Here is a 25,222-nt window from a genome sequence, read left to right on the forward strand (position 1 = left end):
GGGCGCGAGCATCTGAATAGAAAGTTACATCTTCCAGAGGATACAGGGTGCTGTTTCAAAGGGGCACCTGCACCCCAGTGTTTACAGCGGCGCTATCGACAATCACCAAAGTATGGAAAGGACCCAAATGTCCACTGACTGACGAATGGATAAAGCAGATGCAGTATACACATACGATGGAATATTACTCAGCGATGAAAAAGAATTAAATCTTGCCATTTGCAACGATGTGTATGGAACTGGAGTGTATTATGCTAAACAGAATGTCAGTAGAGAAAGATAGATACCATATGATCTCACTCATATGTGGAATTTAAGAAACACAACATGAACAGAGAGGAAGGAAAGAGAAAATAAGATAAAAATAGAGAGGGAAGCAAACCATAAGAGACTCTTAAATACAGAGAACAAGCTGAGGGTTCCTGGGGGGGAGGTGGGTGGGGGGATGGGCTAAATGAGTGATGGGCATTAAGGAGGGCACTTGTTGGGATGAGCACTGGGCGTTATATGTAAGGAATGAATCACTAAATTCTACTCTTGAAATCATTATTACACTATATATATATAGTGTAATATATATACATGTATATATATACACACACGCACTACCTCTATTTATCTATCTATAAATATCTATCATTATTAAACTATATATATAGTAGATACATATACAAACACTACATCTATTTATCTATCTGTATCTATAGATGTTTATTTACTTTTGAGAGAGACAGAGAGAGAGAGAGAGAGAGAGGGAAAGGGAGAGATAGAGAGAAAGGAAGACACAAGCAGGCTCCAGGCTCTGAGCTGTCAGCACAGAGTCCGACGTGGGGCTTGAACCCACGAACCATGAGATCATGACCTGAGCTGAAGTCCGGCACCTAACCAACGGAGCCACCCAGGCGCCCCTACGCTATATGTTAACTAACTTGGATTTAAATTTTTTAAAAAAAGGAAAAAAAAGAACTTAACATTTTTGTTTTGCAGATTCAGACCTAAGATACAGCTCGTGGTTGCTGAATAAGCATTCGAGCGCCAGGATTTCCCACGAACTTTTCCAGGGCCCGACTCTGCTCCAGGCAGGATGTCCAGAGGGGGTTTGTTTTCCGGCTCCTCTTGGGGGAGAGGAGGCCCATCTGCAGCCCCTGCCCAGGGCGAGCGCAAGCCTGGGGCGGACTTGGGGGGCAGCTGCTGTCGGAGAAACCAGGCCGAGCGAGGTTTCGGGCAGGGGACGGGCAGGGGGCAGGGGGGAGGGAAGGAGTCAGGTCAGGGCCGGCTGGGGGTTTGCTGCTCGTTTCTGGGATCAAAGAAAACGCCCAAGGACCTGCTTGGAACTTGAGGGGGATGAGGGTTCATGGCCAGGGACGGCGGGGCGATCTTGGCAGTGTGTGAGGGAAACACAACTCCAGCGCGATTTCTGGAATTCATCCCAGCAGAGACTGGGGCTCCCGGGGATCTCTTTTCTTCTCTCCGTTCTCCCTCCGCTCCCCTCCTTTCTCCCCTCCTTCCTTTCCCTCCTCCCTGCCCTCCCTGCCTTCCTGAATGTTCTTTCCTCAAAGCCACTGCCCCCCCCCCTCAGTTTCTCTCCCTTTCTCACATCCTCTTACATTTCTACTCCCTCTTCCTCTTGTTTGTGACCCCAGGCCTGGCCTCATAGCAAAATGGCTAAACCGGGAGTGAGGGTCCCACTCACGTCCACGTTTTACTTAAAATTGTAATGACTTTTCCTTTCTCACCACTAAGCAGCATTTTTATTGAAAGCATATGAGAAAAAAAGGAAAGCATGAAAGGAAAATAGAAACCATCTGCAATTGATCTAATTAGAGGAAAATACTGTATTTCTTTGACATCTTTGTTGCGTGTGTGCGTGTGTGTGCGTATATGTGTACATGTGTGCATAGTTGGGAGTGTGGTTAGAAATATGGAGGTCTTTAGGTAGTTTTATATCCCTTTTTTGCATATGATACTGTATCATAGACACCCTCTCACAGTAGTAAGGGTTTTATTTTTTATTTTAAAGTTTATGTATTTATTTTTAGAGTGAAAGAGAGAGCATGAATGAACATGTACACAAGCAGGGGAGGTGCAGAGAGAAAGGGAGAGGAAGAAAAGCAAGCAGGCTCTGCATTGGCAGCTGAGAACCCGACCCCATGAGGGGCTCGAACCCATGAACCGCAAGATCATGACCTGAGCCAAAACCAAGAGTCGGTCACTTAACCAACTGAGGCAACCAGGCGCCCTCATTAATAAGAGTTGTGTTTTTTTAATTTTAAAGACAATGGTTGAATCAGTTTTTATTGTGTGGCTATGCTAGCATTGACTTGTTTATAGGGCTTCTAGTTGTTTTTTTCCTCACAGAGATTGCTACTCTCCTACCCAAGGTCCATCTCCATCCTTTTAAAATTTTATTTTGGGTGGCAATGTGCCCATCTGAAAGACTACATTTTCCAACCCCTTACTGCAGCCAGGGGTGGCCAATGAGATAGAAGTTATTTGTTTGCTCTTCTAGGATTGTACATAAAGAGAGTCTTTTCTTTTTTCCTACATGGGATACAGATGATTTGGCTGGAGCATCAGCAGCCATCTTGGACCATAGGATGACCTTGAAGAAGTAAACTATGCACCAAGGACAGAAGAATCCACGGGGGGAGAGCATGTGGGTCCCAGAGCACAATGTGTGGTTGCCACAGCAGCCCTGGACCATCTACTTCCGGGTTTCTTTTATGTGCAGGAGAAATAAACTTCCATCCTACTTGCTTTCCATCTCCTCTTTGGAGCTGAGTATAATTCCTACAACAATGTTCAATATACGATATTGGAATGCAACAACTAATTACTGAATGTCTACTCTGTACTAGTTCCCACTGATAGAAGGACCTACCGGTGAATATAGAAAATAAATTCCCTGTAGGCATGGTGCTGACAGTCTACTGGGGAAAGACAGATGATAAAAAAAGGAACCAAGTGAAATATTTTGATGGACTTGATCATAAGTGCTAAGGAGAAAAAAAATAAAGGAGGGTAAGAGAATGTGTTATGTTTTGGGGGTGATGTCGAAATTCTGGGTAACTCAGGGAAAGCCTCGCCAAGATAATTATTCTCTTCCCTATGAATTCAAAATGGCATCTTGATAGCACTTTTCACATTTTTTAATGCTTGGAAATTAGCGGCTAATGGGGTTTTAGAAGAGTGGTGACTAGAGTCTTCTCATGAGCCTTGTCTCCGACATATAATTAGCTGAGCTTCTCTCTGTTGCAAATGCCAGACACTCAACTCAAACAGGCCCAAGGAAGCTGGGGAACACTCTGACTCACAAAATTAAAATATCCAAGGGGTGGTCCGGGCATGGCTGAATCCAGGTGCTTAGACACGGTGCCAGGAATCTGTCCTCCCCATTGCCCTGTGCCGTTGGTGCCGCGCACCCGCCCACGTCGGGAGGGGAGCTGGCCCCCGGCGAACCCCCGGAGTGGACGCGGAGGCTCTTTCCCAGCGGGTCCACAAAAATCCCAGGGCTCACTCTCATTGGCCGCAGCTGGGTCACATGGCTAGCTTGGAACCAATGAGTGGGCCCGGCCGGAGTCAGACAGGCCGTGGGCGGGGCCTGCGCCCAGGACCCCCTCCCGCGGCTGGAGGGCCGGGCGCAGAGCCCAGGCGCAGCCCCCCAGCCCTCGGGAGGGGCCGGGTCCNTCCCCCCACTTTACAAATGAACAACCAGATGCCTAAAGACCATAAATTACAAACGAGCCGTTCAAATGAGGCGAGTGATGGCAATGAATGAAATCTAATTAAGCAGTGTGAGATCTAAGTGATAATATCGTTATCGAAGTGCCGCGTTAACAGAACGTCCGATCAGCTTCTAATCTGTTAGGGGAGTTAGTTGGAGGTGAGCTCGTTCCGACTGATGGAGATCNACAGAGGCGCTGGAGGGTTTGGGGTGGCACCTCTACGAAGCGCGACTGCTGGCTTTTTAACATTTCCTAGGATTTCCAGAGCTTGGCCCTGACATCACTTTTCCTAAACTCAAAGTGATGTCTCAAGCGGACCCTGCGTGCCAGGCGCTGCCCACTGAGGGCAAGAGATGGGCGCAGTCCCGGCCCCTCCCCAGCTCCCCGTCTGCCCACGTTCAGCTGGTAACGACCTGTCTTCAGGGGAAAAACGGGGGTGCTTGAGCCGTTTGGCGCGCAGGCCTGTAGAGAGGTGCCTGGTAAGGAGGCACCAGGAGCCACCCGGCTGGGGGAGGGGGGGCACCCCCAGGCGGTTGTGGGAGTGTGTCCCGGGCCAAGCTCCCGTCTCCGTGGGGATGTCCCCTCTGAGGCCACTACTTGGTTTGAGCACTTTTGCTTCTTTGGGTTGGCGTGAGCTTGGTTAATTAAATTTCAGCGGGGGAGTTACTGACCTCCCTTCCCAGCAGAGGAGGCTGTGAGCACAAGGGCCGAGTAGGGTGTTCAAGGCCACTGGGGCAGGAGGTGATGGCCTGGGTGAGACCAGAGTCCAGGGTTTGGCCAATGCCTGGGCCGGCCCTCCTCCACGCTGCCTGAGAAGGATTTGAGAACGAGGCCACGTTGGCTGGACTTACCCCCCTCCCCCATTCCTCTGGTGGGAGTTCAATACCTTCTCCAAAGCCTGCGGTGCACCGTGGCCTTGGTTGAGCTCCATGACCCCGACTGGGCCCCAACCTTGCAGAGTGTGGGGCTCCTTTTTCCTTCCAGGACAGACTCAGGAGGGAGGAGGTGGCGGTTCCTGGTAAAGCTGGTAAGTTTCTCTCCATCTCTCTCCAGGCTCCGTCTCACGGCGGCCCCTACCCCACCTGCTTCCCATTCTTTCCGCTTAGGGAGGCTCCTTCCTTCCTGGGAGGCAAGGACATCTCCTCAGTCTTAGTCTCTGAATCACAAGGAAGGAGCCAGAGAGCTTCATTTGGTAACACCGTTTGGTGCTTCTCAGCAGGGCCACCCAGTGTGCTCTCCTCTGTCTGTTTTCTTGGGATCACCCGAGCAGGAAGTCGCTCTTAAAAATGTGCAACATCGCGGAAAGAGCCAGGGCTCGCGATTCTGCGCGGCACTTGCGGGCTGTGTGACCTTGGGCAAGTGACTTGCTGTCTCTGAAACTCTGTCTCCCTGTCTGGAAGATGGAGAGGCCGGCACCCATCTCACAGAGTGCTCCTAGGTATTAAACCAGCCGATGGATGAGGGCTCATAGAACACAACTGATGTTAGTCCTTTTCTTGTGGGGAAATGAAGATTTTTCACAAGTGCTCCCCCCTGGGTTAACCTCTAAGATCCCTCGGTGGCATCGAGTACCTGCAACTTTATGCACCTGTGACTTTGCGTATCCCCTTCTTGCTGCGGAGGGGGAAGCATTCCACCCTCCTTCCTCAGTGCCGTCCGTGCTGTGGCTCCCTCCTCTGCTGGAGAAGAAACCTACTTCTCTATCCGAACAAATCGGAGCAGAGCCGGTGCACGCAGAGGTTGTCTGTCTGTGATACCTTTTGGGGTGTATTTATTCACTATGGTTCTCAAAACATCTGGTCCCTTCTGGGCAGACCAGTTAGAGATTGAAGAGCAGAAAGACCTTTGCAGAGCTGTTTCCCCAAGTGTGGCCCCTGGACTGGCAGCAGCAGCAGCGTCACCCAGGAGCTGGGTAGACATGGAGTCTTGGGCCCCACCCCTTCCCCCTCTCCCCCTTCCCTCCCTCATCAGCACCTGCATTGGGCGGGGTGCCCAGCATTCCGGGCACATCACGGTGTGAGTAGCATGGCACCAGCACCCGTCCCCTCTCCCTCAGCAGGTGGTCCGGCCACCAATGCTTCTGGGCTGACCTCCTTCGATGGGGGTGGGGACACCGGAGGCTCATTCTGGGTGCAGTCTCGGGCCGTGGGGGTAGGGAGTGAAGAGGGGGAACGGGGGGTCTCTGGGAGCCCAGCAAGGGGTGCCAGGTGTCTGGGGCTGCGAGCAGCCTGGGTGCAGACACAGGAAGCCACCCACCACTCACAAACCACCGCTCCCTTCCCGCCCTGGCCCTGCTCAGGGCTCTGACGGAAAGGAGCACAACTGGGTGCCCTGGGGCTTCTAGAACAAATGACCACACACTGGGTGACTGGAAACAACAGAAATGTATTCTCTCACGGTGCTGGAGGCGGGAAGTCCAACATCAGGGTGGCAAGCCGCACCTTCGTCTTCGGGCTCCCTGGGAGAGGCCCGACCTTGTCCCTTGCAGCTTCTGGTGGCTCCTGGCGGTCCCGGCTTGTGGCCATGACACTCCGTTCTCCTCCTGTCTTCTCACATGGCCCCTCCGCTGCGTGTGCCTCTGTCTGCCCCCCTTCCTCTTCCTCAAGGACCTCAGTCAGTGCATTCACGTCGTTTTCTAACCAAATATGAACTTAATTAGCCGCATCTGCAAGGAACCTACTTCTAAATAAAGTCACCTTCTACGGTCTGGGGTGGGCGTGGATCTTGAGGGGACGCCATTCAAGCCCCTACAATATCCAATAGGACTTCTTAGAATTGTCGGCATAGTCTCTCTTTCTATCTGCTTTCTTTCTTCGTTCGCTGTTAAGGGTAAAAACAGAAAGCAAATTGGGATCGTGAATGGATTTGAAATCTCCCGGCCCCCACAGAGCCTCAGCCCCGTTTAAATTTTGGCTGCAAGACTGTATTTAACGACCGTGGACAAAGAAGGGAGATCAGGAGGGCAAGCCTCATTAACTGTTTATATTTGGTAATAATTTGGTTGCGAAGCTGTCCGGACCCTGGCAGAAGCTGGGCCACCGCTCCCTCCAGCCCCGCTTGATACAAAGGACACAGTTAATTATCTCTTGCCAAATGTAATCAAGCTCTAAAAAGTCCTCCTCTGAGCAATGCCCTGGGGGCCCTGTGTCCCGCGGGTACATTTCCGGGGTCTCAGCACCTGCCGTGGCGGCCACCGTCTTGGTGAGAATCTGAGTCCAACAGGTAGAGGCCGGGGTTACACTCGTCCGTCTTCCAGTGCCGTTTCTTCACCTGTTCCGGTCTCCCTCGCTTCATCTCTAAACTGGGAATTAATTCAGTCAGCAGGGATGCGTCGCGCGCCACCAGGTGTTGGATGCTGAGGTTTGGTGGCGGGCGAGGCAGCCGTGGCCTCTGTCCTCACAAAACTCTCCTTTAAACAAGAGACACAATGGCAAGTAAACGAGTCTGTGCAGTGCGAGGCCGGGTGGGGAGAGATGCCGTAAAGGAAGGTACAGCGAGGTAGGTGTATGGAGAGCCTGGCGATCATGCAGTTGGCTTATCTGAGCAATCAGGGAAGACTGCTCAGAGGAAGTGCCATTTGAGCAAAGGAAAGAAATGGGACTGTTTGGGCGGGAGAGAAACCCAGACGAGAATCCCACAGGTGCGAGGGCCCCGTGGAGGCTCCTTGCGGGGGGAGCAGAGTCAGGGATTGGGGAGGGGGGATGAGCCATGAGACTGACTGGGGGCAGATTGCAGGGGCCCCGATGAAAGAGGCTTCAGCGCTGTGGCCTTTCAGTTCCCCTGCCTCCGGCTGCTCTCTGGGAGACCCCGTATCCTAACGGGCACGTGAGGAAGGAAGCAGTTCGTTCACGCCCTCGCGCATCTCTGCATTAGTTCTTCCAGAATCACACTCCTGTGGGGGTCAGTGGTGAGCAGAGGGGTCTGGTCCTGCCCGCGATGCTCATGGCCCAGCCCGGCCAGCACGCTTCAGTCCCCTATTTGAGTCGCAAGGTCCCCATAAAGGAGTCGGTCACTAGGGCCTTCCTGGGAAGAGCAGGAGTGGGGCCGCTCAGCCCTGGGGTCCCAGTGACACATCGTTATTGTTCATATTTTTATATATGTGATGTTCAGGCCCCTGCCTAGTTCCAAAAGGACTTTGAGGCCTTATAATAAAAGGCAAAGCAGTGGTGAAGACCCGAGTACGAAGTAGACGCATCAGTGGCCAGATGCACCTTGCTGATCCCTCAATTGGCCGCCTGCCCCCCACCTCCGCTCCCCCAATCCTGATGGAGAGGAAGGTGGAGTAAAGAGGCAGGCGGAGTCTGACACGCTCCTCAGACCCCTTCTCACTGGCGGAGGGCTCTGGCTGGTAGGGGAACTTTGATTTCCTTAACGGAGAGTCAGAGCATCATGACTCTCATCATGAAAGGATCCCTATGTACTCGGGAGGGCTGGAAAGTGGCTTTGAAAAATTTTTTAAAATATTTGTATATTTTTGAGAGACAGAGAGACACAGACAGAGTGCGAATGCGGGAGGGGCAGAGAGAGAGGGAGACACAGAATCCGAAACAGGCTCCGGGCTCTGAGCTGTCAGCACAGAGCCCAGCACAGGGCTCAAACTCACAAACCATGAGATCATGACCTGAGCTGAAGTCAGATGCCCAACCAACTGAGCTCCCCAGACGCCCCTGGAAAGTGGCTTGGAGTAAGCCAGACAGAGCAAGCTATGCCCTGAAGAGGGAAACCGAGTCTCATAAGCCTTGTGGAAGCCACTGACTGCAGGTATATTCCAGAACCTTTCTGGAAGGCTCACCAGATGCACACTGTTTGCGGGGGTGGGGAGTATTCTGGGGTTTAGTGCTGAGGACATGGTGGTAAGGCAGGCATGTGACACAATTTGGTAATTGCTGTGACAGGTGGTGGTGACATCAGGGACCTCCAAAGTCCAGCTGAGTTCTGAGTCCACAGGGCCCGGAATCTGCTCTTCCTTGCCACGTGCTCTGGGACGGGTCAGCACGCAGAGACTCAGGGGACAGGTAGCCAGCTTTGTGACCTTCCAGAAGAACAAGTGTCTGCAGGGCAGGGGCGAGGAGGGGGCAGGAAGGAGGATTCAGAGAGGGGCAGAGCGCCTATGCTGGAGAAGCAGACAGCTACTCCTCTGAAGTCATTTAAACTGTTACATCTCCACTCTTGCAAGGCCACTTGGTTAGGGGCCCGCTGCTGGGTCACGGTGTCACATTTCTCCTTCTGACTTGTGGCAGGTTATGTCCCTGAACTGTAGACCTGAACAGGCAGACCCCGTTTGCCGGCTTCCCCGGATCGCCCCTGCGCCGGGAGGCGGGAGAGCTGGCGAGCCCGGTCCATCACCCGCTAGCTGCTGGCACTTGGAAATGAGGGACCGGCTCCATATTCCCAATCGATGTCGGTCTGTCATCTCTGTCGATAACTGCCGGGCGGTCTAATCTTTCCCTTGACAGAAAGGCACCCAGGGGGTCAGCCCGAAGGATGCTCTAGAGGGAAAAGGCGGCCGTTTAATTCTGAGCCTCCTCGCCGGGCTAGAATTAAGTTGGCTTTTTCTCTAATGAAACCGACTCCAAGGGTCTCTGTGTGTCAGAGACTCAACAGCGCTCGGGAGAAGCCCTGATGAGAGCCATGCGAGCGCGCAGCCTCCAGAGCCTACCCCCTCCGGTGATGCTTGCAAGGCGCTTCGAGGCCCCTGGGAGGCAGGGATCCGCTGGCATGATGTGGGAACCATAGCAGGGACTCAGTGATGAGGGGACTCAGGGACGAGCCCCTGGTCTCTACCTTCTCCATTCTTCTGCCGGGGAGATCGAGGCATTAAGAGACCTAGAAACTCACTCGTGGTCTGAGTTCCTCCTAATGTTTCTTTGTTTGCAGGCAGCCAAGGCCAATCCCTGAAGGGGCAGGTACTGGCCGGGTCAGGGCTCTCCGTCTCCGCAGAGCTCTGTCCTGGAGCCTTGAGCTCCAATTCCAAAGAACCGGAAGAGAGATTCTGATTGGTGCAGGCAGGGACAGGTATCCGTGACTGTCCAACCAGCTGTCACCAAGGGGCTCCGGGCCTCATCAGGTGCAACCGGCCACTGCTGGGTAGGGGAGGGGGCAGGTCTCGGACAAGGGAGGTGTCTCCGGGACCGCTCTAGTTCAACACCCCCAAAGGAACCCCCCGATTTGGGAGTTGCTTTCCTCGTGGCTGCGTGAAAAGTTCGTTCAGATTCGTGGATCCGTGAGGGTGAGGGTGAGCAGACGCGGTGTCAGAACTTGGGTTGAAATGTCCAACCAGAAGAATGCTGGGGACTTCTTTTTTTTCCAGAAGCGTGGAAGGCAGAGGCGTCTCATGAGCTGGGGAATGACTGTGTTGGCAACCACGGGCGGGAGGGGCCAGTGCCCAGAGGGTAGGTGCCCGCAGCCCTGCTCTGTGCTCTGGGCGGGGCCTGGGCGGAACGCTGGGTGGACCCCACGGCCCCGGTCTGCACTCGCGAACCCGTCTGTGGGCTCATGCCTTGGTGAGTTGAGTTCTCGCACCTTCCGTGGGGGCACAGCCCCCACCCCACCTGGTGTCCGCCATCAGAATCGCGCCCCAGTTTCTCAGGTGCCATTATCTCCTGGAGCCCCCTGCGTCCTCTGCCTCAATGAATCGCCTTCCTCTGGCGAGCACCCTTCAGTGCCTTGGGCTCCTTTTCCCAAGAGTTACTTACAGCTAGTCTTACTCTCTCCCCCAAAGTCTCAGGAGCCTCCAGCACGATCGGGCCTGGTGGAAGGGAGGAGACAAGATTGAAATTGAATATAAGATTGGGTTTTTATTTTTTTTATTTTTAAAATCTAGTTTATTGTCAGGTTGGTTTCCATATAACACCCAGTGCTCATCCCCATAAGTGCCCTCCTCCATGCCCATCCCCCCTTCCCCCTCCTCCACCTCCCTCNGTTCCAAGACCCTCATATGTCCCAGCACTGGGCAACTTCCTCTCTCTAGCTCTCTCCTTCTCCACCTCCCTCCCCCCTCCTCCACCCCCATCCACCCTCAGTTTGTTCTCAGTATTTAAGAGTCTCTCACGGTTTGCCTCCCTCCTTCTCATTAACTATTTCCCCTTCCCCTCCACCATGGTCTTCTGTTAAGTTTCTTAAGATCCACATATGAACGAAAGCATATGGTATCTGTCCTTCTCTGCCTGACTTATTTCGCTCAGCATGACACCCTCGAGTTCCATCCACGTTGCTACACGTGGCCAGATTCCATTCTTTCTCATTGCCATGTAGTACCCCATCGTATGGATAAACCACATCTTCTTGATCCATTCATCCGTTGATGGACACTTAGGCTCTTTCCGTGATTTGACTGTTGTTGAGAGTGCTGCTGTGAACATTGGGGTCCATGTGCCCCTGTGCATCAGCACTCCTCTATCCCTCAGGTAAATTCCTAGCAGTGCTATTTCTGGGTCCTAGGGGAGTTCTACTGTTCATTTTTTGAGGAACCTCCACACTGTTTCCCAGAAGGGCTGCACCAGTTTGCATTCCTACCAACAGTGTAGGAGGGAGCCCGTTTCTCCACATCCTCGCCAGCATTAAGATTGGATTTTCAAACCAGACTGACTTATTTGTGACCAGAAAGTGATTTCTGCTGGAGATGTTGTTAGAGGATCAGATATTCTGGTTTGTTTGCAAGACCAGAAAAGCCACAAGTAACACTGGCTAAGACAAGATAGAAGTTGATTTTTCCTTCTTTTAAAAGATGCCTGGAGGCAGGCGTCCGTGGCTGATGTGGCTGCTCTGCCGCATGTGGCTGCCAGGGACCAGGCTCTCTACCCCACCAGACTTAGAATGTGACTCTTGTCTACATGGCCCAATGTGGCTGCTGTGGAGCCCCAGCCAACACACCAATGTTCAAAGCAGTAGGATGGAGGAAGAGAAGACTTCCTTTTAAGAATTACTCCCAGGCATACTTCACACCACTCCCTCTTCTACCTCCTTGGCCAGAAGTTAGTCACACCAGTGCACCTAGCTATGCCAGTGGGCACCGGTACCCTGTTACTGAAGTAGAAATAAAGACTGGTATTTTGGAAAAACCAGCTGTTTCCACGTCAGTGGGGAAAGGAGACTGGCAAGAGTTCTATGGCAAACAGTGATTGGAACAAGTCACCTGCACCACTGTCTCTCCCTGTTGAGACTGGCAGGGATTTAATCTGTGCCAGGAGGTCATGGAGAGGGTCACCAGATAAAATACAGATGCCCACCTAAAAGTATAAGTACGTCGTGAATAACACATGGGCTATACTTACCCTAGAGATGACTTGTTGTCTATCTGAAATTCAGTTTAAATGGGTGTCCTGTATTTTCATGTGCTCAATCCGGCAACTTAGTCGTGAGCGGAGTGGGAAGCGCCCTGGAGGTGAAGGAAGCTTGTGTGGAGGTGAGAAGATGCTGGGGGCGGGGGGCGGGCTGGGAAGGGGGCTCTGTGGGCAGGGCCTGCCGTGTGCTGGGAGACCCCCCCTCCCCCCTAGCATGCTGGTCCTCTCCCTGTGCCCGAGCAATGGGTGGTCTGGTAAGATCCGAACTCCTCCACTAGCCAGAAACCTCAGAGGCCGTGCATTTATCAAACCCCACTGATAAATTACAAAGGTCCATCCAATTACTTGGAATTTATGTACTATTCCCTCCCACGAATGATTTGCAGAAATTTCTCAGACCCTGCTGATGAATTACATCTATAGTTACATTTTCTTAAGATTTATGCGCCTCCCAGTTTCTTAAAGGGTTTGGAGGTACTTTATAAAGTTCATCCCAAGCAAAAGTCACAGGTCAATTACACGTTAAAAAAAAAAAAAGACGCCCCAGAGCAAAGGATTTCAGGTCCACGTGGCATGAGCTCCGTGCTGACAAGATGCATGAGGCGGTGGGGTGGGAACGAGCGTAGATCTTGACTCAGAGCATGGAATTCAGCTTCTACCAAAGATAAATCAGGGCCTTAGGATTACTTTAAAAAGCAATCCTGCAGGTTAAAAATGCTTGTGGGCTTTCACTGTATCCTGGGTCTCCTGGTGGGAGGTGGTCACAGGATGACAGCCTGAGGAAGTCCCGCTTGCTCACTCTCGGGTGGGTCACAATCACCTGGGAGGTTTCCAAACCTCGGGGGGAGCCCAGGGCACACCCCAGGCCATTACTTTGGGGCATTTGCAGGTAGGGCCCAGGTGCTGGGATGATGGAATGAAGTAAGGGAATTCGCTTTCATTTTCGGGGTGGGGGCAGAGCCTCAGGCAGGGGAGTGACTGACTCATTCAGGTGTCACTATTAAGGCCGAGATCTTTGATTCTCTGACTCCCGACTCACTGCAAACTCTGTATCCAAAACACTTTGTCAAAGCACAACTTTCCAGGTACAGGTGAAAACCCAGAACTGCTTGCTGATCTCAGCTGGGAGCCGAGGTGGCTGCATTATGAGCTGAGATGCGGCAGCCACGGTACTAGTGTGCGCGCTGTGTAACTTTATTTATTTTTAACATTTCTTTACTTTTGAGAGAGACAGACAGGGCATGAATGGGGGAGGGGCAGAGAGAGAGGGAGACACAGAATCTGAAGCAGGCTCCAGGCTCCCAGCTGTCAGCACAGAGCCCCTTGCAGGGTTTGAACCCACGAGCTGTGGGATCATGACCCAAGTTGAAGTCGGATGCTTAACCGACTGAGCCACCCAGGCGCTGCTACTTTCTGTTGATTGTCACAGGTAAGCCTCACAGGAGCTCTGTGGGGGAGGTACCTAACCACTAGGATGGGAACCCCGCCCCCCCCCCAGCCCAACTCCAGACCCTGTGCATTAACCATCACACCCGTAGAGCTCCTCCCATCCTTAAAGCCAGCGCTTCTGGATGCAGGAGTGCACGAGTCACCTGCATCTCACGAGCCAACAGATCTGGGGTGGGGCCAAGGTTCCCCATTTCCAACAAATTCCTGGCGCCCCCTCTGCTGGTCTGGGGGCCATGCCAGGAGTCGTGAGGGTGTAAAGCACGTCACCGTCATCATTATCCTTGGTGGTTGCATTTTGCTTGTTTGTTTCAGCTTTAAAACCGCTTGCGGGAAATGAATGGCCCCAGAGCACCAGTTGGATTTTGTCCCACGTCCCCACCTGCATTCAGCAGGGGTCACTAGGACATTGTAAAGGTGAAATTAATCAACAGCAGGGTAACAGTACTGCGTCTGCATTTAGAGTTCTGACCTTCGCTATGTGGTCCATCTGACAGTTAGGCAAACCCATGAGATGTTCTCAGCTGGGTCTATAAATGTTAGAGTAGGTGCCCTTGTTCATGAGAGGAGTCAGCCCCGCGCTCTGACAAAGTGGAATTTTGTGGGATCTCCCGTACTTGCCAATGTCTTAGTTTGAGTTCCTCTTAGAGCAGAACTGAGACAAGTTTGGGTGCAAGTAGTTGATTTGGGAGGTGATCTAGGAAGCTGGGTTAGGGAGTGGGGAGGGGGAGGCGCGGAAGGGTAAGAATGATTAATACCCATGGGGGTAATGGTGCTGGGGGTAACCGGGTGGAGTCCTCCGGGGGTCCCCCCGAGGTACTACGTGGACCACTCCGTGGAACAGTCACACGGAGGGGCAGGGATGTTGGGTGGAGCCCACCTGGGCAGAGAGGTGTGGGTGCCTACGGTAAGACGCTGCAGGGTGTAAGAGCGGTCTGCTGAAACTGGCCGCGATGGGCCGACCACAAGGCACTGGCACCTGCCATGATTAGCTTGATGAAGCAGGAGCATCATGCCCAGCTTGTGACATTAGAACATTTCCAAGGCAAAGCTGGGCCTTTTTCTAGAAATGAAAATCCAGCAGGGACTCCTGGTCAGCTTGAGAGAGAAGGGGACCATTTCTCAGATGATGCCATCGTGGCAAAGCTGAGAGACTGAATGTGCCTGTGTTTGGGCGGCATGAAACGATTCAGTGTTGCTGCCTGTGAAGCTTCACTTGTGGCAAGGACGCGGTCAGGGGGACCTCCGCCTTCCAGAAGCTTTCAGCTAATTTGGTGAGACATTGATCTGACCCGTGCCCACAGGGTGAGCCTTTTTATCGGCAGTAACTTCAACGGCAGGACTGGGCCAGGAAGAGGGAAGTGGGGGCAGCTCGGGCACAAAATTTAAGGAGGCGTTCACTTCTAGAGTCATGCAAGTGTGCCATTAAATTACCTTGGCACCTTTGCGGAAAATCAATGGCTGCTCTAAGTGAGGGTCTGTTTCTTGAATCTATTCTGTCTCTTTGTCTAACTGCATGTCAATACCACACTGCCTTGAACACTGTAGCTTGGTAGTAAATCTTGAACCCAGGCAGTGTGAGGTTAAAGTTTTCTTTAAAGTCCTACTAGAAGTCCCACCAGGCTTCCTGTAGAAACGGGCAAGCTCATTCTCAAATTTATATGCGCAAAGGCTCTAGAAAAGACGCTCTTCCATATATTACTCTCCTTCTGCCCGACGGTCTCCCTTTAGCATTTATGGCGATGCAGGGCTGCTGGCGATGAAGCCTGTCAGCATCTGTATGTTTTTATTTCATTTTTGTTTTCGAAAGGCATTTTTTCCCGGGTATAGAGTGATAGGCTTAGTTTTCTTGTTTTCTTTAGTACTTTAAAAATGTTACTCTGGTGACTTCTGGCTTGCATTTCCCCCCTGCCCCCAAGACACCTGTTGTCATCCTGAAGCTGATTGTTTTTTATGTAATAGGCTTTATTCCTTTGGCTGCTCTTAACATTTTCTGTTTATTACTTGTTTTATGTGACTTGGTCATGATGTACCTTTTAGGCATATTTCTTGGGTTTGGTGTTCATTGAGCTTCCTGGTTCTATGGGTTTAGAGTTTTCATCAAATTTGGAAAAAATCCCAGCCGTTCATTTTTCCAATCTTCCCCCCACCCCCATTCTTCTCTTTCTTAGGGTACTGCGGTTATACATATACTAGGCTGCTTGAAGGTGTCCCTAAGCGAGCTGAGGCTCTGCCCACCTTTTCCCCATTCACTTATCTCTGTGTGGTTCATTTGGGTTCCTTGCTATTGTTATGACGTCAAGTTCACTGATGTTCTGTCTAGCAGTGTCTAATCTACGGTTAATCCTACCCAGTACACCTGTTTTTGTCTACATGCTGTATATCATTGATGGCCTGGATATTTTGTCTTTATTTCTTCTTTTTTAGATTTTTTTATGTTTTATTTATTTCTGAGAGAGAGAGAGAGACAGCATGAGCAGAGGAGGGTCAGAGAGAGAGAGGGAGATAGAGAATCTGAAACAGGCTCCACGCTCTGAGCTGTCAGCACAGAGCCTGATGCAGGGCTCGAACCCACAAACTGTGAAATCATGACCTGAGCCGAAGTTGGATGCTTAACCAACTGAGCCACCCAGGTGCCCCTTTCTTTTCTTTCTTTCTTTCTTTCTTTCTTTCTTTCTTTCTTTCTTTCTTTCTTTCTTTCTAAGAGCATTAGGTTTTATTATAGCAAAAAATTAGTTCCTTGGAAGATCACCTTCGGTCTGTTGTGGCTTGACTTTAGACTTTCTTGGGGGTGAGTGTACAGTGGTCCCACACTCTACAGCAGGAATGGATTTTGCGGGCTGTCCCCTGAAGCAGGGCACACAGTGTCTCTCATCCTGGGTGGTCTGAACCTCAAGTCACAGTGTTAGACTCCTCCCCACTCACCCCTCCTGACTCCCCTCTCACCCCTCACTATTGTATCCCAGACCTCACAAAAACCTGCCCCGTGCTGTGCATATGCAACTTAATATTCAGCCAAAGACTAGAAGGATTCCTTGTGTAGATTTCTTGAGCTCCTTTTGCATTCGGCTGCCTCCTGGGAAGTTCTCTGCTCTGCATTTCCCGCCGCCGTAGGTTACCGAATGGAAGTCAACCGCCGCAGGTTACCAAATGCCAACCTCTGTTTCCTTGTCCGCTGTGAGCACCACTCCCTCGTACCAGAGTCTGTAAAGGTCCCCCAGTCAGCGAGTCTGGATGAGCCCGGGGCTTCCCCATGTGAAACTTCTCGAAGGTCACAGCTCTGCACTGTCTGTTGTCCAAGACCTGGAAAGAGCCGCTTCACATAGAGCCTCATTCTGCAGTCTAATTCGATACGCCGGGAGGGCAGGGCCTGGGAGTCGGGTGCCCTTCTTTTCTAGTGAATCGATCCCAGCTGAGCGTTCGCAGCAGAAGGGCTGTGTCGACGTCTGAGCAGCCGCTGTCATCTTGCCTGGAAGTACACGGCAATTTCAAGAGAAGCTTCCAGATGCATTCCCAGAGATGCCGGTTGAGTGCCGCTAACCGCACAAAAGGACTTCTGTGGGCTTTCCCTGGCGCCCATCCTCCGCCGTCATTTCCAATGGCCTCCAGCACCAGGGTCACGCTGGGCGGCGAGATGCGATGAAGCCACCATCACGGTGTTACCGAGCCCATGTGTCACCCACCCCGCCTCTGAGGAAGGGAGCCAAAGAGACAGGCTCTAAGTCAGAAAAACAAAAATCTCCTGCGGAGAAGGGAACCCGTTTTCGCTCACATTTGCCATGTTGGCGGCACGAAGTGCGAGCCTGAGACACGCTGGACCCCCAGGTCGGGTGGAAGGTGACAGGGCGCAGCCCCCAGCGGTGGTGACTCCCCGAGGCAGTGGGATCTTGTGTCCACTGGTGCTGTTTCAGGGACCCCAGGGCGCGACTTTGTACCTCTGGGTTTCCACGGAAACCAGCCTGGTCAAGATAAGTGAATTTTCAAACTGGTTATAATAATTTCTATCTGCCCTTTATTGACTGGCTGCCATGGAAACCTCCTGGGAATTGCGCTTACGTGTATGAGGTAGGTAGGCACCCTCTTCATCCCCTTTCTCCAGGGAGGGAAATTACAAGTCAGAGAGGTAATGCCCGTGTCCAACATCACACAGCTTGTATGTGGCAGGAGAAGGGATTCGCTGTGACATCAGGTTGCCTTCTGTGTTCAGTGTTTAATCTTTTTTTTTTTTTTTAAAGACATGCTTGCTAACTCTACACACTATCTCTAATGTTTATTTATTTTTGAGAGAGAGACACACACAGAGTGCGAGCAGGGGAGGGGCAGAGAGAGAGGGAGACACAGCATGCGAAGCAGGCTCCAGGCTCTGAGCTGTCAGCACAGAGTCCAACGCGGGGCTCGAACCCATGAACCGTGAGATCATGACCTGAGCTGAAGTCGGATGCTTGATCGGCTGAGCCACCCAGGTGCTCTAGCGTCTAATCTTCAAAGTATTTCTAGGTCTAAACATATCATTGAGGGAAGGGAAAAGCAAAGAATTAGCATTTAATCAGGTCCTTTAATAAAATGACCGACAGTGTATTTCATTAAACTTCCCAAGTTCTTTTCTTTTTCTTCACATTTTATCGTCTCTGGCCTTTGGATTCAACTCACACTAATGGTGTCATAGTTGACTTGGTGGAATCCTTCTCTTTCCAAGTGTCTGAAATGACTGCGTGTCTCGTACGATCAGCAAATTTGCTCCATAAAGGGCCAGGTAGTAAATGTTTGAGACTTCGAGAGCCCGGCAGTGGCTGTCACGACTCCACTCTGCCTGTGCCTGTAGTGCGGAAGCCGCCAGGAGCACTGTGTGAGCCAACAGGCAAGCCCGTATTCTGGTCCGGCGTTAGGGCCGGGGAGGCAGGGGGAGGGCAGATCTGGCCCAGGCCCATGTTTGCGGGCTTCGCATCTACGGCATCTTGAGTTTGCTGAAGCCTGACGATACACTACAGCTGCAGACAGTGGGGGCGACGGCACTCAGAAGGCGTTGAATCCAATGCTGAGCTTTGAGTCCAGCCAAGCTTCACCGCAACCTGATGTGGGGATGCTGTTATCACACCCATGTTTTCAAACGAGAACACGGGTCTGCGAGGTAAAGGTGTCTGTCGGGTCCGCAGCAGTAGGGCCGAGCAGGCACTGGCAGCCGGCTGTCAGCAGCTGGCGTGAGCGGTGAGATGGGGCACGCCAAGCCCTCTCTGGGGACCCTCGAGACACACTCTCACCTCGCTTCATGGACTCGCGTCTAGCGCCTTCTGTTGTCAGATTCAATTAAGTGCCAGGTGACAACAAGAAGGGACACTTGCCTTTGAAGGGACACCCGCCTCTCCGTGCTGGGTTATGAATTGCGGACGGAAGAAGAAGAGAAAATCAAACAGCTGACTGCGTGGGTGGGGATTAAGAGGCGCGCGACGGCCGTGGCACTGGAGTCAGTGACAGCGACATCAGGGACGCTGGTTTGGTGCCAGCACGAGAGTCTGGGCAGTTTACCCATGAACTTGGGCTGGTTTCCGGTTTCTGTGAGGCCGACCTGCTGTGTGCAGAAGACACTAAAGGCCAACGGGCCTGGGTCCTGACCTTGAGGCAGCTCAGGCTGTTTGGAAAGGAGGCCCAGAGACACGGTATTTCTCTTTGGCTGCAGCAGACTCACGGACACAGCCCGGGAAGTGCACCCAGGAGGGGACCCAGGTGATTTCCTTCTGACTCTGAAGTGTCAGCGAGGGCAGTCAGCACTGGGCTCGGGAAACATCCAGGTCGCCGCTTTGCCACTTCCTAGGCGTGCTACCCTGGGCGAGTCACGTCCCCTCTGGTGCCTCAGTTTCCCCTGCGTAAAAGAGGTATAAAGGCAGCTAACTCCTTGTTGAACATTGCCAGGCACAGAGTATGGGCTCAGCAAGTCTAGTTGAACAGAGGAGCCATGGTGAGAAGGTACTTGACATAGTATGTACCGTCCCAGGTGATGAGCTCTTTTTTATTTTTTTAATGTTTATTTATTTTTGAGAGAGAGAGAGAGAGAGACAGAGTGTGAGTGGGGAAGGGGCAGAGAGAGCAGGAGACTCAGAATCAGAAACAGGTTCCATGCTCTGAGCTGTCAGCACAGAGCCCAATACAGGGCTCAAACCTATGAACTGTGAGATCATGACCTGAGCTGAAGTTGGACGCTTAACTGACTGAGCCCCCCAGGTGCCCCAGTGAGTTCTAGCCTATGACTTTGCAAGTTCATTTCTAGATCATGGAAGGACGGATCCAGGTTTCCAGTTTGGGTCTCACTTCTGCATGATGGTGTAAAATAGGCAGAAAATGCACGGACTAAGGAGACAATCTGAACCTCATGGACACGGTTAGGAATCTTGGGCAACCCGTGCTGTCCAGGCCAAGTTCAAATACACAGACTTTGGTCACTGAGGTCATTGCTCTGGGCGCTGGTCTCTGCCTGACACTGTGCTCTCAGACAAATCCCTCAATTTCCTGGAACGGGAAGTGAGAAGACACTTGCCTTCACGGGTTGTTTTGTGGCTCGTCCACGAGAAGTGTGCCTTGTTTGGCTCTCGGGATGGCTTTTATTACTATTATTTGTGGGTTTTCCTATAGATGATTTAATAAGGTAACAAACCACACTGCCCAGCACAGAGTGCTTCGTAAACGGTTGCCATCACTGTTATGATTATTATTCTCTGCAGTGGGTGTGATCGAGGCCAGACACCACCCTGTGGCTCTAAGGACCAGAAGTGGCTGCAGAAAGCTGGACAACACATTTCATCCTACAATGTCAGCATGAGACCTGGGAAGTGGCACCGGGAAGGGCCTGGACTTGGAGAAGGCGGCTTCTTGCTGTCTTTTGTGCCCCGGGCTGCAGAGCTGCCTCTCCCTGTGACCTCTTCCCCACCATCGTCCCTGGGCTGTGACCCTGCCAGGACCAGAGCAAGCCAGAGGACAGGTGTCTGGCTGGGGTGAGGAGTCCCTTAGCCTGGAGGGACTTGGGCCTGTTTCATTGGAAGGCAGCCTGAGGATTATCGCCTGGTCCCGGCCAGCTCAGACTCCCAGCCTCCCTTGTCCTCCATCTTTCCAGCCTCTCCCTGCAGCAGCACTTGCTCAGCCTCCGTGTGTCCATCATGGTGCTTTCTATGCTGCCTGGAGAAGTTTTCCCACTCCCAGGTCACCCCCCTTGGCTGTGACTTCTGAGGCTTGGTCTCCTGACTGGGGGCTCTGGAGCCTGGTTTGAATTCTGACATAGTCGCCCCTCAACTGGCTCCATTCAGACCCTCAGAATCTCCCTCTGCAGAACAGAGATGATAAACATTCCTGACATCGAGGTTGTGTGATAGGCATAAAGGCTCAGCACTGGACTTGGCTCATAGTAAGTGCTCAGTAAACGCTGGCCGTTATTATTATTGCTCTTGCTGTTCTCATCTGCCTCCTCCAAGTGCAGCCTGGGTTGGCACAGGGCGGGTGTTAGTTAATCAGTCGGGCCTTTCTAGCAGAGATCTTCGGGCATTCGTGACAAAATGAATTCCTGATGTGTTTTGTGGGTATTAGAACCAGGACCCCTGCTTCCCCAGGTTTCCTAAGGGCATTTGGCTTTTCTTTCTCCCTCCCTAGATCCCTCTCTTCTTTCTTCCCTTCCCCTCCTTTTCCCTCCCTCTCCCCCCTGTTCTGTTCTTTCCAATGTGAGCAGACGGGCCGTGCTCTGATGATCACATACACCCTTGTGGCTATTTCTGCCCTTTATCTTTGGGCTCGGTTTCTAACACAGGAACTGATCATTCAATAACACCAATGAACTGCTGTTTAGAAGCCCAGGGAGCCCTGCGTTGTGCCGCGCCCTGCGGATGGCTGCCTGTCACCCCCGAATGCCTCTGTCCTGTTGTCGATGGGACACCCCCATGCTCTGGGTCCCACACCGGCCCTTGAATACGTCCCTTATTGATTCAGGAATGTTTCTTTCGGGAACCTCAGTGACTTTGCCCCAGGGCCCTGTCCGCAGCAGACAAACAAGTCATTTGGTTATGCCTTGGGCCTGGCAAGTCCTATGACTCATGCAGAATCCAAAGGAGCTGCGGGTGGTGAGGTCATGAGCAGCCAAATGTCAGGAGACTGGGAGGCCTCCGATGGCAAGCTTTGGATTTTAACTCTTCTGTGAACCTAGCAGTTGGAAACCTCCAAAAGCACTCAATGAATGTCTACCTGGAAGACTTGATATGCATACAGAGGCTATGAAACAGCCCCTGACCCAATCACAAGCTTCCCTTGTGTGAAATGTGCACGGAGATGGGTTCGTGGCTGTAGAGATTAAGCCAGGGCAGCCCCAGGAGGAGCCCGACCTTCACTTGGGCGCTGATGTTCATTGGAATCACATTGGAATCACCACCTGACCAGGATCCCTGTGGGGAAGCCAGGAACACAGGCTTTGCAGCCAGCTGGTGCTGGGTTTGACTGTGATTCTACCCCCATCTGGCAGCCTCTTAACCTCTCTGAGCCTCAGTTTCCCCCCAACCCGAAACATGGGCTAGTAGTAGTGCTTTACTCCCAGAATGCTTTTGGGCACTGACACATAGCAGATACATTATGAAGTATTATTATTTCTGTTGTTGTCATTCTAACTTCAAGACCAACCTGGCAAAATTATTTAAAGCACACTTTCAGCAGAAAACTGAGTCCAATCATTATATTCTTCTTGCTAATGGCCCGACTATAAACAATTACCTTTTCTGATTTTCTTGTCCTAGGCAGGGTTTCCTCTGAGTCCATCTGTAAACCAATTGCGTCTTAATTAATCCTCATGGTCCGTCCACTCAGAGCAGGTTGAATGAGGACAGCTACCTGTCCCTGGCCCCCTCCGTCATCATCAGAATGCTAACCGACTGCAAGGCTGCCCAGACTAAGACTACATTCCCCAGAAGACCTTGCAGCTGGGAGGGACTGTGTGACCATGTGTTAGCCAATGAGAAGCCACATGGACAAGTTCCTGGTTGTGTCCTTATAGGTGTGGGAGCTCCCTCCACTCCCTTTCTCTCTGGAAGAGAGGCACACAGTGGCATGTTTGATGCCATGTGGACAAGGGCTACACACTAGGGGAGGTAGAGAGAGAAGATGGAAGGCGTTGGGCACTCCACGAAACTGTCTTGTCAGCCATGGATGGTTACTGGAGAGAGAAAGTAATGTCTTTTTTTTTAAGCTGCTGTGACTAATGAATGTTGACCATCTTTCTATATGTGTTTTGGCTATTGGTGTATCTTCTTTCAACACATGTCTATTTAGATCATTTATCTGTGTTTTAATTGGGTGGTTTCATTGTTGAGTTGCAAAGAGTTCTTGAACTATTCTAGATATGAGACCCTCATCAGATACACGATTTGCATGTATCTTCTCCTGTCCTATGGCTTGTTTTCATGTTCTTGATAGTGTCTGTTGAAGCACAAAAGTTTTTAACTTTGATAAAGTACAATTTGTTTTTTTCTCTGGTTGCATGTGCTTTAGCCATTACAGCTAATAAAACATCGTCTACTTCAAGAGTAGGGTCTATGTTGAATCTGCAGATCAATTTGGAGAGTATCCAAGTTTTTGACAATATTAAATCCTCTGATCCATGACCTTGGTGTGTCTTTCCATTTATTTATTCAGGCCTTCTTCAGTTTCTTTCAGCCATGTTTTTGTACTTTTCAGTACACATACCTTCTCTTCTTTTGTTAAATGTATTCCTAAGTATTTTATTCTTTTTAATACTATTATAAATGGAGTTACTTTCTTAATTCCAGTTTTGGATCCTTTATTGCTGATGTGTAGAAAAACTATCAATTTTTGTATATTGATCTTGTATTCTGCCACCTTTCTGAACTTGTTTGTTAGCTCTAGTAGCTTATTTGTGGGTTCCTTAGGATTTCCTATACACAAGACCATGTCATCTCCAAATAAAGATGGCTTTACTTTTTCCTACTGATAGATGCCTTTTATTTCCTTTTCTTGCCTGATTGCCTGGCTCAGACCTGCAGTACAATGTTGAATATGAGTGGTGAGATTGAACCTTAGCTTGTTTCTGATTTTAGAGAGAAAGCCAGTGTGTCATATTAAGTATGGTGTGATAGCTGTGAGGTTTTCATAGGTTCCCCTTATCAGGTTGATAAGTTCCTTATGTCTAGTCTGTTGAATGTTTTTATCATGAAGAACTTTTTCTGTGTCTATTGAGATGATCATGTGACTTTTGCCCTCAGATCTGTTAATGTGGTGTATTACGTTGTTTTTCATGTGTGGCCATTGAAGCCTCTGTTAGGCTAGCTGACTGGCAAGCTGATGAACGGACAGAGATTTCCTTAAATGATCGGGACAGTGGTGCTCTGTGTGTATGTTGTGTACCTTCAACACTTGGCCAGGAAGCTGACAAATCTGCCTTAGATTTCTCTTCCTACTTACGCTGACTTCAAGGTCAAACAGAGGTAAGATCGTGGGGCTTTCTAAGGTCTTTCCTGTGCACTCATATAAAGCTACATGGTCTCCTGAATTCTCAGGAATATGTTGGAAACTTTCTAAGCCTCTGTGGACATATTCTCCAGCTTTTTATTTTAAGCGTTTCCGTTATTGTTTGCCCCAACTGTTACTCACTACAGCAGGCAGCCAGGAAGCCAATCAATTACTTCTAATAGTTTTGACGGATGCCCAGGCTTTTCACACTGGTCAAGGTTCAAGAAGGGTCAAATAAAGACAGCCTTGCAAGTAGAATCATCCAGGGACTGACCAGACAAGCCCCGTGATAACTGTTCTCCAGGAATGAGACTTCAAAGGAGATCCAACCTTGTTCTGTACCTTCCCGTGGCTCCAGACTGCAATTTTTCACCGTGATTGCAGGCTCTTGTTTTTCAAAGCTAACTCAGAGCTGGAAAGGCGGGGATGGAAATAGAGCACGTTAATATGTCATGAAACTCACTGTTCATACCGAGCTTCAACCATTTTTCTTGAATAAATGCTCTCTAGATTTCTTTAAGCCTCTGGTTAATTTCCATAGTTCTTAAAAAGTCGATTCTAACATTTTTGCCAGTTTTTGTCATGACTTTTATAGAATAGAAAAAGTCAGAGATCCTTACTCTGCCTTTTTTGTTGCATCTCTATGGCCTCCTTTTATTCATTCATTCATTCATTTATTCTAAATGAACATCTACCTTTTTATTTCTGGTAAATGAATCTAAATATTTACCTGATGATGATAAAAGCTCCTCTTTTAAATAAGTTTATTTATGTACAAAAATAAAGGGAGTTGAGGAAGACAGTCCGGAAGGCTACATCTGGGATGACTTTCTGGAAAAGGCAAAACTATAAAGATAGTTAAAAGATTAGTGATTGCCAGACCTTCATGGAGAGGGTTTAGGAATGAATCAGTGAGGGCACAGTGCAATATTTAGGGTAGTAAGGCTTCTCTGTGTGATAGTGTAATGGAAGATGCTTATCATTACGTATTTGTCAAAACCCATACAACTATTATGCAACACAAAGGGTGAGCCCTAAAATCAACTATGGGCATTAGGTAATAATATGGCATCAAGATTGATTATTCACCTCTAACAAATGCATCACCCTAATGCAATATGGTAATAATAGGGGGGAATGTGTGCAGTACTCTGTACTTTCTGTTTAATTTTTCTGTAAATCTATAACTGCTCTAAAAAATAAAGCCTATTAAGAAATTTTAGGGGCACCTGGGTGGCTCAGTTGGTTAAGCGTCCGACTTTGGCTCAGGTCAGGATCTCA

This window comes from Crocuta crocuta, unplaced genomic scaffold, assembly GCF_008692635.1.
Source record: "Crocuta crocuta isolate KB4526 unplaced genomic scaffold, BGI_CrCroc_1.0 scaffold27, whole genome shotgun sequence".
Lineage (NCBI taxonomy): Eukaryota > Metazoa > Chordata > Mammalia > Carnivora > Hyaenidae > Crocuta > Crocuta crocuta.